General features: G+C 46.6%; 1 long non-coding RNA gene across 1 annotated transcript; it reads left to right on the top strand.

Annotated features, from left to right (window-relative positions):
* The first annotated feature begins 1650 nt into the window (after nucleotides 1-1650).
* On the top strand, nucleotides 1651-4057 carry LOC133137771 (uncharacterized). The gene is made up of 2 exons (XR_009709620.1): nucleotides 1651-1848; nucleotides 3508-4057. It is a non-coding gene; the product is annotated as an uncharacterized LOC133137771 (long non-coding RNA).
* The last annotated feature ends 9637 nt before the right edge of the window (nucleotides 4058-13694 follow it).

The raw sequence follows: 13694 nt of genomic DNA, 5'->3' as shown, positions 1-13694 counted from the left end.
TAACTACCACGGCACATATACAGGTGATTTCAAGGATAAGGTATATAAGTTGAAAGGTGTCAAGGTACGGAGGGGAGCGCACCTGCATACCAAGGAGGGGATCTGAGAGTGGAGATCCGGGAGTCCTGCCAGCGAGCCTTGTCGGGCAGATAGCGGCCCCACGGGCGGCAGCGTGCGAGAAACCCTCGCTCATTTATCGATAGCCGATAAGCGGGACCCCCCGCGGAGGCTGGCGGCTACACAAACGGCCGTCGTGTCGGTGCCAGAGTTTCCTCCCTGTGCTTATTATCGCCGCACCGCACCTGCGGCCTGGAGGAGGGACGGGGGGATGGAGGGATGGAGGGATGGAGGGATGGAGGGATGGAGGGCTGACAGGAGGCTCAGATAGGGACCGGCGGCCTGTAGCGTAGTGGTTAAGGTGAATGACTGGGACATGCAAGGTCGGTGGTTCTAACCCCGGTGTAGCCACAATAAGATCCGCACAGCCGTCGGGCCCGTGAGCAAGGCCCTTAACCCTGCATTGCTCCAGGGGAGGATTGTCTCCTGCTTAGTCTAATCAAGTGTATGTCGCTCTGGATAAGAGCGTCTGCCAAATGCCAATAATGTAATGTAATGTGATGTGATGTAATGTAATGTAATGTAGGAAACAGCCAGCCCCTTCCCTCGCTTTCGCTGTTCCGGGAGACAGCAGGGCCTTCGGATAGCATCGGGGGCCCCCCAGTTAATGGCCGCCGCGGAGGTTAATTGAGATCTCTGACAGGAAACGGTGGAGTAGCAGACTCGCTGTCCGCAGGGCGACCGAGCGGAGGCAGCTGTATCACTTCTGCATCAACTTTTCTTTCTTGATTTTTTCTCTTTTTTGTTGGAATGTGTGAGTGTCGAGCTGTCGAGATACAAACGAGTGCCGATTGTTTATGTGTTTAATGTCTACTCTGTATATTGTGAAGATTAAAACAAAGTTCCCGCTATTGTGCGGATGATTAAAACTGAAGTCAAAGTGAAAATGATGACAGCATGGCTAATTGTAAGCCAGTAATAATTAACATTTGGTCTCATGCACTGGTCAGCTTGCTGACTTCCTCCTCCCGGAGTATACATTGTTAGCCCCCACCTTTTGGCCCCCATGCCTGTGGGGCCCCATGAGGAGCCCCCCTTCTCTCACATTCCTTGAAGGTTTTGAGCACAGGAATACTGGAGATGGCATAAAGATGTTTCAGGATAATCCCAGGTCAGAATATAATAATGTTTGATGAAATTCTGATTGGTTCAGTGCGACTGGTGTAATGGTCTAGTTTTTGTAACAGTCTACCTTTGATATCATAACCATTCAGGAGCCAAGGGGAAACTGGGCAAGAGCTGTCTCTGTAGAAGCCATTTGTTTACCATTTGATTATCATGAAACATCTTTATGCCATCTCCAGTATTCCTGTGCTCAAACCTTGTAGGAATGTGAGAAAAGGGGGGCTCCAGGAATCCTTCTCTAGCTCTCCCCCACAGGCATGTGTGCCAAAAGGTGGGGGCTAACAATGCATGCTCCGGGAGGGGGAAGTCAGCAAGCTGACCAGTGCATGAGACCAAATGTTATTTATTACTGGCTTCCACAAGAATTTAGTTTCCTCTTTTTGGTATGTGCACTGTTCACAGCAGTTCTAATTCTAATTCACACTGTGGCAGGAAATATGACGCACACAGTATATGGTTGAATACAAAGACAGCGTTGGAGCAAATACCACACATATCATCTCAATGCAACAGAACCTTCTGGCTGCACATTTGTTGGAGAGATGACCATGGAAACCAAGCTGGTCCGTGTCTGGCTGGTCAGCAGTCTGATTCACACTATCTCAGGTGAGATGATCATTTTCTCTGCTCTATTGATGTTTTCAATGAGCTCTCCTTAATACCTTAAAATGTCTCTGTGCCATTCTCATAGAATTAAAAGGAGAGTAGTATACAAAAGTTTTAAAAAAATGGTCTTCACACAAAACATATCAGAAAATGTTAGAGGTATTGGAAAGGTGTTACTTCCAGTTAATAGAGACAGGAATCGGCTACATTGTGATAAAGCCTGTGATGAGTGATGTTAGCTGGTTGACATTTTCACAGAGGTGGGTCCAATATCAGTAGGGATGGTTGGCCCACTCATTTTGGGGTTGAATGGCACACTGATGTATAATGATGATCCATGTATCATTCATATATTATTATATACAACGTGATTATATACAAATGGCTGGCATTTTTTCCAAAGCGCTGTACAATTGATGCTTCTCATTCACCCATTCAAACATACACTCACACACCAACGGTGATTGGCTGCCGTGCAAGGAACCAACCAGCTCATCAGGAGTATTTGGGCGTTAGCTGTCTTGCTCGGGGACACTTTGAAATAGCCCGGACAGGGAATCAAACCGGCAAACCTCCGACTGCCAGACGACTGCTCTTTCTGCCTGAGCCAATTTCGCCCCTATATACACACATATAGTACATGCATGTGTGTGAGGCTCTGAGCACAATACTGTAGTTACTGTTCCATCAGTCACATATGGGCACCAGCACACACAGTACATATACGGCTAACTGAATGCATTCAAATGGTAATGAAGACAAATAGAAAAACACAGATTCACAATTTCAGTTCACACTAAGCTATAACACTGGCCATTCCTGAATGTTCGTTTAGTCTTACTGAGTCCAAACCCATTGCTGGATCCAAAAGACATGCTGTCCTTGTAGGGGCGATGGTAATTTAAATCGTCCTGGGCAAAAAGCTAGGATGTTCCCGTGGGCTGCGCAGTGTCGGACAGTCCATTCGGTGCTGAAAGATGTTCGCTGCTCCTTTTTCCGGGTGGAAAAGTGGTAAACTGGTGGAGAGTTCCGCGTATACCAGTTTCCACTCGCTATAGGCCACTAAGTTACCGCGAGGTAAACTAGGTGTGTCCGTAAGGCCTGGGGGTGTGCTATGCAGAATACAGCCTCTGTCCGAGTCTCGAAGCAGATGAGGTAAAGAAATGGCCAAAGAGAGTGTCCAAAAAGAGAGGTGTGTCGAAAGAGAGTGTGCCTTATTTTTATACTGGGAAAGTTTATTGCTCCCAACATTATTATTGCTCCCAACATTATCTGTATTGGCTGAACCGAAACTAGACGTCTTGTAGGGTGGACGTTGCGGAATTGTCCTGTGGGATTGTGGGAAATGTGGTCCCTACAACTGCAAAGAGTGAAAAGTGCGCCAACCATCCCCGGTCCCCCCTACTTCTTTCAAACATGTTTATACAACATTTATTTTAAGGCATTTTGCCTAAAGGCCCACTATGGAAATCAGCCTTTGACTTCATGGTGTTTTATTCCTATTGATGATTTTTGGTATCTGGGGCACCTCTGGTAAGAGGGGCTACATGTGTTTTAAATGGTCAATAAATTATTTTAGTCAAGCAAACAATCACCAAACAGGGCACTCATACTAGTTTGTGGTCTGAGTGAGCAACAACATGTCACCCTTTCTTCCAGGATGTTCTCTATCTGCACCCGGAGGAGTCACTGGGTACACAGGAGGCTCTGTGGTCCTGTCTTGCTTCTGCACTGATGGAGGGACAATACTGAGACATAGCAGATGGGTTTTTCAACCAGGTCCTTCCGCTATCGCACTTTGGTCAGGTCGTCGAGTGGACGACCGCTACAAAGACCGGGCGTTGATTTCTGACTCCCCTGGAAACATGTTTCTCCGTCTCTCAGATCTCGCTCTGTCAGATGGGGGGACATACCGGTGTGAAGCAGATGGACAGTTTAAAGACATCATCCTCACAGTTATACATAGATTTGAAGAATTTTGTTTAAAAGTTTAAATGGGTTGTGTTTAAATCTTCAAATGACAACATTTCTATCAACTCATTGCCTACAGCTAACCTAGGTGGGTGGGACATATTTGTCCCAAATATTATGGTACCATAAAAATGGGGGTAGGGGGGAGGGGCTTTGTATGCAAAGTGCTGTAATCTCTACATTGTGAAACCCAAATGGTATGAAATAAATCCCCTTTAATAAAAGCTGAGAAACTGCAGTTTTGCCACTCGTGAATTGTTTGATTATGAATCTAAAAATAGAATAAAATATGTGCATATATCTTTGTCCCAAACATTATGGAGCTCAATGTATATGTATATGTATATGTATATGTATATATAAATATATATATATATATATATATATATATATATATGGGGGAATATATATATATATATATATTTTACAGTAGCTTGCTGGTGAATGTAGGCTACTGGATGCCTGATGTGATGTGCTAGAACTCACACTCAGACTGTGGGGTTGGTGTCAGCGCTGAGGCCTATGCAGCTTTACTGGGCTAGTATTGCCGAGGGAAGGGAAATGGGCCTGGTAGATGGTACAGAAGGGAACTGGAGCATCCTGAGTGCCTACCCTGTTCCACTCTTACCAGATAACATGTAAACACATGTCGGGTGAACTGGTGGTCATACTCTATGGGTGTTGCATCACATATGGGGTTTCAGCAGTAAAACCCCGCGCTAACCCAACGACGGAATTTAGCGCGGGCCGAAGGTATTTGCATGCTTGTCCTTCTGGTGTTGCTGAAAGAATATTAGTAGGGTTAAATAATAATGACCGCTACACGGAGAGTCTAGATCAGCCAATAAATAAACCATGTTGTAAAGACAGTAGTAACACTCTTCCTTCCGCTCTTTACTGGTCCGGGCTGACCAAGAATCTCCACAATAGGGCCAAGACATTCACCTTTGTTGTCTGACTCCATTTAAGATATAATTTTGAAATTTGGTTTTGAAACATACGTGAACCTCGGGAGACAAAATCCCAGATTGCTTGGTTTCTTCTCCTCATCTCCAAAAACCAGGCCTTTGTTCTTGACCCTAAAAATGGGTCACCCATCTGGAATTTAGAGCCAAACCCCCACCAGGCAGTAAGACCTTGGTCAGGGGGCTAAAGCAAATGACTTCTACAGGGACAGGTTTTCCACAGTTTCCCCTCGGCTACTGTTACGAAAACTAGACCATTGCACCAGTCGCACTGAACCAATCAGAATAAAACCAAACATTACTATATTCTGTGTCACGTTTCATGTTTGTCTTGTCATGTTTTATGTTTAATTATTGTCTTGGTTATGTTATTGTTATGTGACGTATTATGTTAGTCTAGTCTCACCACGTTTTTATGTCTCATGTCATGTTATGTTTCATGTTTAGTAGTTACGATTTAATTGTTAGTCTTGCCATGTCATGTTATATAGTTTATTGTCATTGTTTTGCAAAGTTGTTATGTCACAATTTATGTTCCATGTTATGTTGTACTGTTCATCGATTTAGCATACACTTTTTCATGTCTTTCTGCAAACCTTGCATTCCTGCTTTCTCTCTCTCCCTTTCTGTCACTCACACCCTAATTGTTTCAATTTCCCATGTCTATTTACTAACCTACTAATGCTAGATCAGGATTGGGTAATACTAACGTTCTAATCATGTGTTCATGTTACCTTACGTTTCTTGTGCATGTCATTTACTAATTTACTAATGCTAGGGCAGGATAGGTTTATTACTAATGATTACTAATTACCTTGTTAACTTGTCAATCCTCCACACCTGATTTCCATTCTCTTGCTGCTCTCAAACTAATTGTCTACACCTGTCTACACCTGCATATAAGCTCAGTTTCATGTCGGGTCTGTGCGGAATTGTTTGCCTCCTGTTTGTCAGTGCAGTGCAGTGCAGTGCAGTGCAGTGCAGTGCAGTGCAGTGCAGTGCAGTGCAGTGCAGTGCAGTGCAGTGCAGTGCAGTGCAGTGCAGTTGCCTAGCCATTGTCTGCCTGTTATGATCAAGCCTGTTTATTGACCATTGTTTATTGACTCTGTTTTGTTGACCATCGCCTGCCTGTACCACGACTGCTGTTTTTGAGCTTTTACCCCGCGGAGCAGACTTCGGTCTTGATTCTTGCACCGTCATTGACCCTGAGCCTGACTACCGTCCGCCTGTTCTTCTGCCCCGCTGACAGCTTTCCTGGCTACCGGACTTCTTGCATGGTGTACCGACTACGAGACTGCCTTCTCCCTCGGTACTGCGCTTTGGTTTTTTGGCTGGATAATTACGTGTACGAACATTGCTTGTTTTTTTTACTACGCTCTCTGGATTTCCCTGAATAAAGCCCTGACGGGACTTAACTACACCATTGTTTCTGAGTCGTGCATTTTGGGTCCAAACCCCCCACACACCCGTCTCATTCTGACCTTGGATTATCATGAAACATCTTTATGCCATCTCCAGTATTCCTGTGCTCAAAACCTTCAAGGAATGTGAGAGAAGGGGGGCTCCCCAGGGGGCCCAGGAAGACTCCTCCTGGAACTCCACTCTAGTTTTCCCCCACAGGCCTGGGTGCCAAAAATCGGGGCTAACGATGTATGCTCCGGGGGAGGAAGTCAGCAAGCTGATCAGCGGATGACACCAAATTATTTTTAATTATTTATTTCCAGCATAAAGCTGCTATACAGCGGGGCATCGTGCTTGGTTAAGCTAGGGGGTGTATTAAACAGGCCAGTTCCTGTGTGGAGGAGCCTGACAGAGCCCAGCAAGGAGAGAGCTGCATTGAAGGCCATTGTGTACAGAGTACGGGGTTGGGTCAGGCCTCTGTGACCATAAGGGGCCCACATGAGCGTGGCCTTTCTTATTTGGCCCAACCCCCATTACCACTCCATGATCAAACCTCCCCACACTGCCCCATGTGACTGAATACATAAAAGATGGTGGCAGTAGTCCAGTCAGGTCTTTCCATTACCCACATTACCCTATATGTGCATTAGTGTTCTGCAGTGGGTTGGTTGCATTTTCTGTATTCAGCGTCAGTGTTATTTAAGCAGTTGTGTAGCGCACCAGCGGCAGCTGTGTGCGGCAGCCTCGGCTACTTGCCTCGGCGTACGAAGTCGCAGGTGTACAAAGTCGAGGGTGTCTATCTACGGGTGTCCATCCAGGCTGTCTGAGAGCCTGATGTTTGATTTTGTTTTTGCTGCCTGCCCTCATTCCACTGTGTAGTATTCCCCTTGTCCTCCCTAGTTCCCTCCATGTGTTTCCTTCCCATCCCTGTCCTCTCTCCTCTCCCCAGGTCCCAGTCAGGTAGGAGGTTCGCCTCCCGCCAACATGGGCAGAATATCTCTAACCTCATCTTCCCTCCCAGATCCCCTGGTATTGATCTCTGTGTGGCTGGTGGCCTCTGGAACTGCCAGTCCGCCGTCCAGAAAGCAGACTTCATATCTGCCTATGCCTCCCACCTCAACCTTGACTTTCTTGCTTTAACTGAAACGTGGCTCTCACCAGAGAACACGGCCACCCCGGCTGCCCTTTCCTCTGCCTTCTCTTTTTCCCACACACCCAGATCCTCTGGCAGAGGAGGTGGCACAGGTCTCCTAATCGCATCCTCATGGAGATCTAGTGTCTTCTCCTCATCCCTCTCCTTCTCCTCTTTTGAATTTCATGCGGTTTCTGTTACTCTGCCGTGCAAACTGTTTATCATTGTTGTTTATCGCCCCCCGGGTCCTCTGGGGAACTTTTTGGATGAGATGGACATCCTCCTCAGCTCCTCACCTGTCAATGACACCCCCCTGATCCTCCTGGGTGACTTCAACCTCAACTCAGAGTCCACCCAGTCTACCTTTCTCTCCCTCCTCTCTTCTTTTGACCTTACCCTCACTCTTTCCCCTCCCACCCACAAAGCAGGCAACCTTCTTGACCTCATCTTCACAAGGAGCTGCACAACAACCAACCTCTCTGTAACACCACTCCATATATCTGACCACTCCTTCATCTCTTTCTCTCTTCCACTCTCCTCTAACACCCATCCATCTCTCCCACCATCCACTGTCACCTGTCGACGGAACCTACGCCACCTGTCTTCCTCCACCCTCTCATCTACAATCCTCTCCTCCCTACCATCTGCGGAGTCTTTCTCTCGACTGTCTACCGATGATGCGGCTACAACTCTCATGTCCTCCCTCTCATCTTCCTTTGACTCTCTGTGTCCCCTCACCACCAAACTAGCTCGGGCCTCCCCCCCCAGTCCCTGGCTTTCTGATGCTCTACGAGCTGTCCGAACCGAACTGCGGGCGGCGGAGAGAAAATGGAAAAGGTCCTGTCTCCCCAGTGATATAGCTTCCTTCCATGCCCTCTTATCATCTTTCCATTCCTCTGTCTCTCTAGCTAAATCTTCCTTCTTTCACTCGAAAATTAACGCGGCCGCCTCTAATCCCCGCAAACTGTTTTCAACTTTCTCCTCTCTTCTGGCCCCCCCTCCCCCCCCACCCCCCTCATCACTCACACCTGATGACTTTGTCTCCTTCTTTGAAAAGAAGGTCGATGCTATTCGCAATTCCTTCTCCCAACCCTCCACCCCTGCTGACCCTCCTACCCTCCCCAACTCCCTAACCTCCTTTTCTCCCCTCTCTGACGCCGACACGCTGAAACTCCTTACTTCCCACCGCCCAACCACCTGTCCTCTTGACCCCATCCCCTCTCCCCTCCTACAATCTATATCTGAGGACATTCTCCCTTTTCTCTCCTCTCTAATCAACACCTCCCTCTCTTCCGGCACCATGCCCTCTTCCCTGAAGAGGGCCAGAGTCACTCCCCTCCTCAAAAAACCTACTCTCGATCCCTCTGCCCTGAACAACTACCGGCCTGTCTCTCTTCTTCCCTTTCTCGCTAAAACCCTGGAACGGGCGGTCTGCTCCCAACTGTCCACCTATCTTCTCCACAACAATCTCCATGACCCCAACCAGTCTGGCTTCAAGAGTGGCCACTCCACTGAAACCGCCCTGCTCGCGGTCACTGAGGCACTCCACTCTGCTAAAGCAAAATCCCTCTCCTCTGTCCTCATCTTCCTCGACCTGTCGGCCGCCTTCGATACAGTCAACCATGAGATTCTGCTCTCATCGCTGGCTGGGATGGGTGTCACAGGTTCTGCACTCGCTTGGTTTTCCTCCTACCTCTCTGGTCGCTCCTACCAGGTGACTTGGAGGGGCGCACTCTCCGACCCTCAACCCCTACGAACTGGAGTCCCGCAGGGCTCGGTTCTTGGGCCTCTCCTCTTCTCGCTATACACCATGTCTCTTGGTTCTGTTATCTCTTCCCACGGCTTCTCTTATCACTCCTACGCTGATGACACCCAACTCTTCATTTCCTTCCCCCCTGACACCCAAATCAACACACAGATCTCTGCCTGCTTGGCTGATATCTCTGCATGGATGACTTCCCATCACCTGAAGCTCAACCTTGCCAAAACTGAGCTTCTCTACATCCCTGCTAAGTCCTCTCCGTCAATCGACCTCTCACTGACTGTGGAGGACTTTGTAGTTTCCTCCTCCCGTACGGCAAAGAATCTTGGGGTGACTCTTGATAACTGCCTCTCCCTGGCTCCACAAGTATCCTCCACTGCCAGAACCTGCAGGTTCTTTCTGTTTAATATACGCCGCATCCGTCATCTCCTGACGGAGAAAGCCACCCAGCTCCTAGTCCAGGCGCTCGTCATTTCCCGCCTGGATTACTGCAACTCCCTCCTAGCCGGTCTCCCAGCGTGCGCCATCAAGCCCCTCCAGCTGGTCCAGAATGCTGCAGCCCGCTTGATCACCAGTCAGCCCAGGTCGGCTCATGTCACCCCGCTTCTCATTGGCCTCCACTGGCTTCCTATTGCCGCACGCATCCGATTCAAGGCCCTAGTGTTGGCATTTCAGGCTGCTAAGGGGACTGCCCCACATTACATACAATCCCTGATCACTCCCTACTCCCCAGCTAGACCACTCCGGTCTGCCAGCTCTGGTCGCCTTACGATTCCCTCTCTACGGGCACCTGGCGGTCGAGCTGCACGTTCACGCCTGTTTTCCGTTCTGGTTCCTCAGTGGTGGAATGACTTGCCTACCACTGTCAGGACAGCAGAATCCCTCCCCCTATTTCGACGCAGACTCAAAACACACCTGTTCAAACTCTACCTTAATCCCCCCTCCTGATTTACCCCGCCCCCCCCCCCCCCCAAAAAAAAAAAAAAAAAATTGCACTTATGATGACGACTATATGTTTAGAACAGCAGTCCAGGTGTATTTTTCTAGTTCTGGATGTGATGCTTTGACTTGTGGTAGAACCTATGCACTTGTAAGTCGCTTTGGATTAAAAGCGTCTGCCAAATAACTAAAATGTAAAAATGTATATGTACTCTTGTGTTAAATGGTGAATGTGTTAAATGTTAACTCTACATTTTACAATGTGAGTTTGCAGTAGCCTGGTTTCCTGTGCAGGGTACGCCCCTTTTCTGCTTTTTCTGATTTTTTTTTTTCATGAATTTAGTTTCCTGTTTTTGGTATGCGCACTGTTGACAGCACTTCTAATTCTAATTCACACTGTGGCAGGAAATATGACGCACAGTATATGATTGAATATAAAGATAGCGTTGGAGTTTTCTGTAGACGCAAATACCACACAAACCACCTCCATGCAACAGAACCTTCTGGCTGCACATTTGTTGAAGAGCTGACCATGGAAACCATGCTGCTCTGTGTCTGGCTGGTCAGCAGTCAGGTGATCTCAGGTGAGATGATCATTTTCTCTGCTCTATTGAAGCTTTCAATGAGCTCTCCTTAATACTTTAAAATGTCTCTGTGCCATTCTCATAGAATTAAAAGGAGAGTAGTATACAAAAGTAAAAAAAAATGGTCTTCACACAAAACTGTTAGAGGTATTGGAAATGTGTTACTTCCAGTTAATAGAGGCAGGAATCGGTTACATTTTGATAAAGTCTGTGATGAGTGATGTTAGCTGGGTGATATAATATTTTCACAGAGGTGGGTCCCAATGTGAGTAGAGATGGTTGGCCCACTAATTTTGGTGTTGATTGGCACACTGATGTGATAATCCATGTATTATTCATATATTAAACATGATTAAACATAATTATATACACATATAGTACATGCATGTGTGTGCGGAATATTGTAGTTACTGTTCCATCAGTCACATATGGGCACCAACCCACACCCACGCAGACCTGATCCACATGCACACAGGTTTACACACACACACACACACACACACACACACACACATACATGCACACACACACGCACACAAGAGGAAAAAGACAGGGAGACAGGGAGATTAAAGGAGAGAATAGTAGACCGATATTGCATTTCTACTGATGAACTGGTTAAAAATACTGTTTGGTTTCAACTCTATTTTACATTATGCAATATTATACATTACACTTTATATATTTATTATATTTATGACTGACATCCATCCATCCATTATCTTAACCCACTTATCCTGAACAGGGTCGCAGGGGGGCTGGAGCCTATCCCAGCATACATTGGGCGAAAAAAATGCAGGAATACACCCTGGACAGGTCGCATATGGGCACCAGCACACACAGTACATATACAGCTAACTGAATGCATTCAAACGGTAACGAAGACAAATATAAAAACACAGATTCACAATTTCAGTTCACACTAAGCTATAACACTGGTTATTCCTGAATGTTCGTTTAGTCTTACTGAGTCCAAACGCATTGCTGGATCCAAAAGACATGCTGTCCTTGTAGGGGCGATGGTAATTTAAATCCTCCTGGGCAAAAAGCTAGGATGTTCCCGTGGGCTGCGCAGTGTGGGACAGTCCATTCGGTGCTGAAAGATGTTCGCTGGTCCTTTTTCCGGGTGGAAAAGTGTTGCTGTGGTTTGCAGTGGTAAACTGGTGGAGAGTTCCGCGTATACTAGTTTCCACTCGCTATAGGCCACTAAGTTACCACAAGGTAAACTAGGTGTGTCCGTAAGGCCTGGGGGTGTTCTATGCAGAATTCAGCCTCTGTCCGAGTCTCGAAGCAGATTAGGTAAAGAAAATGGCCAAAGAGAGGGTCCAAAAAGAGAGGTGTGTCGAAAGAGAGCATACCTTGTTTTTATACTGGGAAAGTTTATTGCTCCCGACATTATGGTATTGGCTGAACCGAAACTAGACGTCATGTGGGGTGGACGTTGCGGAATTGTCCTGTGGGATTGTGGGAAATGTGGTCCCTACAACTGCAAAGAGTGAAAAGTGTGCCAACCATCCCCGGTCCCCCCTACTTCTTTCAAACATGTTTATACAACATTTATTTTAAGGCATTTTGCCTAAAGGCCCACTATGGAAATCAGCCATTGACTTCATTGTGTTTTATTCCTATTGATGATTTTTGGTATCTGGGGCATCTCTGGTAAGAGGGGATACATGTGTTTTAAATGGTCAATAAATCATTTTAGTCAAGCAAACAATCACCAAACAGGGCACTCATACTAGTTTGTGGTCTGAGTGAGCAACAATATGTCACCCTTTCTTCCAGGATGTTCTCTATCTGCACCCAGAGGAGTCACTGGGTACACAGGAGGCTCTGTGGTCCTGCCCTGCTTCTGCCTTGATGGAGGGACAATACCGGGATCTGCCAGATGGCGTTTTCAACCAGGTCTTCCAGTATCGCACTTTGGTTACATGGCCGACGTGGACGACCTCTACAAAGACCGGGCGTTGATTTCTGACTCCCGTGGAAACATGTCTCTCCGTCTTTCAGATCTCACTCTGTCAGATGGGGGAACATACCGGTGTGAAGCAAGTGGTGAACAGTTTAAAGACATCAAACTCACAGTGAAAGGTAAATTTGACCACATTTGCCCATAGCATGTGAAGGATGGGGTGCCACTGGGTGACAAAGGGCTCTGTGAGTTATTTGTAACCTTCCAGTAAATATATTTATTAATTCCACTAAAATGCAGAAGTAGAAATCACTGTTCTAGAATTAGCCACATTACTTCTGCGCTGATATTTATTTAATCTTTTAACTTAATGGCTTGCTTTTTAGCAACAAATAACCAATGTGTGATCAACTGAAATTCTTACTCGTATCTCTCAAATCAATATCATTATCATCGCAATTACTGTGACAAGTATTGCTTATTGCACCTTATAGTGTACATTGTGAAACCATATGGCTTAAAATCATCTCTCTCTCTCTCTCTCTCTCTGCTCTCTCTCTCTCTCTCTGCTCTCTCTCTCTCTCTCTCTCTCTCTCTCTCTCTCGTCTCTCTCTCTCTTCTCTCTCTCTCTCTCTCTCTGCTCTCTCTCTCTCTCTCTCTCTCTCTCTCTCTCTCTCTCTCTCTCTCTCTCTCTCTCTCTCTCTCTCTCTCTCTCTCTCTGCAGGTGTGCTTTCTCTGATTCTGGACCCATACACATCACTGGATTCACAGGACACTCAGTGGTCCTGCCCTGTGCCTGTACTGATGTGCAGAAGAAACCTGAACAGATCAAATGGACTGCAGTGACAGAACAGCAAAGCGCTGTTATATTTCCACCACGTCCGTCCAGTGGCAGAGTGCAGCTGTTGGACTCTGTCTCCCCCGGAAAATATGTCTCTCCGTCTCTCACTATCTCACTCTGTCAGATGATGGGAACATACCGGTGTGAAGCAGATGGACAGTTTAAAGACATCATCCTCACAGTTATACATAGATTTGAAGAATTTTGTTTGAAAGTTTAAATGGGTTGTGTTTAAATCTTCAAATTACAACATTTCTATCAACTCATTGCCTGCAGCTAACCTAGGTGAGTGGGACATATTTCTTCCCAAATATTATGGTACCGTAAACAAATGGGAGGTGG

This window comes from Conger conger, chromosome 9 (assembly GCF_963514075.1).
Source record: "Conger conger chromosome 9, fConCon1.1, whole genome shotgun sequence".
NCBI lineage: Eukaryota > Metazoa > Chordata > Actinopteri > Anguilliformes > Congridae > Conger > Conger conger.
The sequence above is the reverse complement of the archived record's forward strand: the minus strand, read 5'-3'. Positions and strand labels throughout refer to the sequence as shown.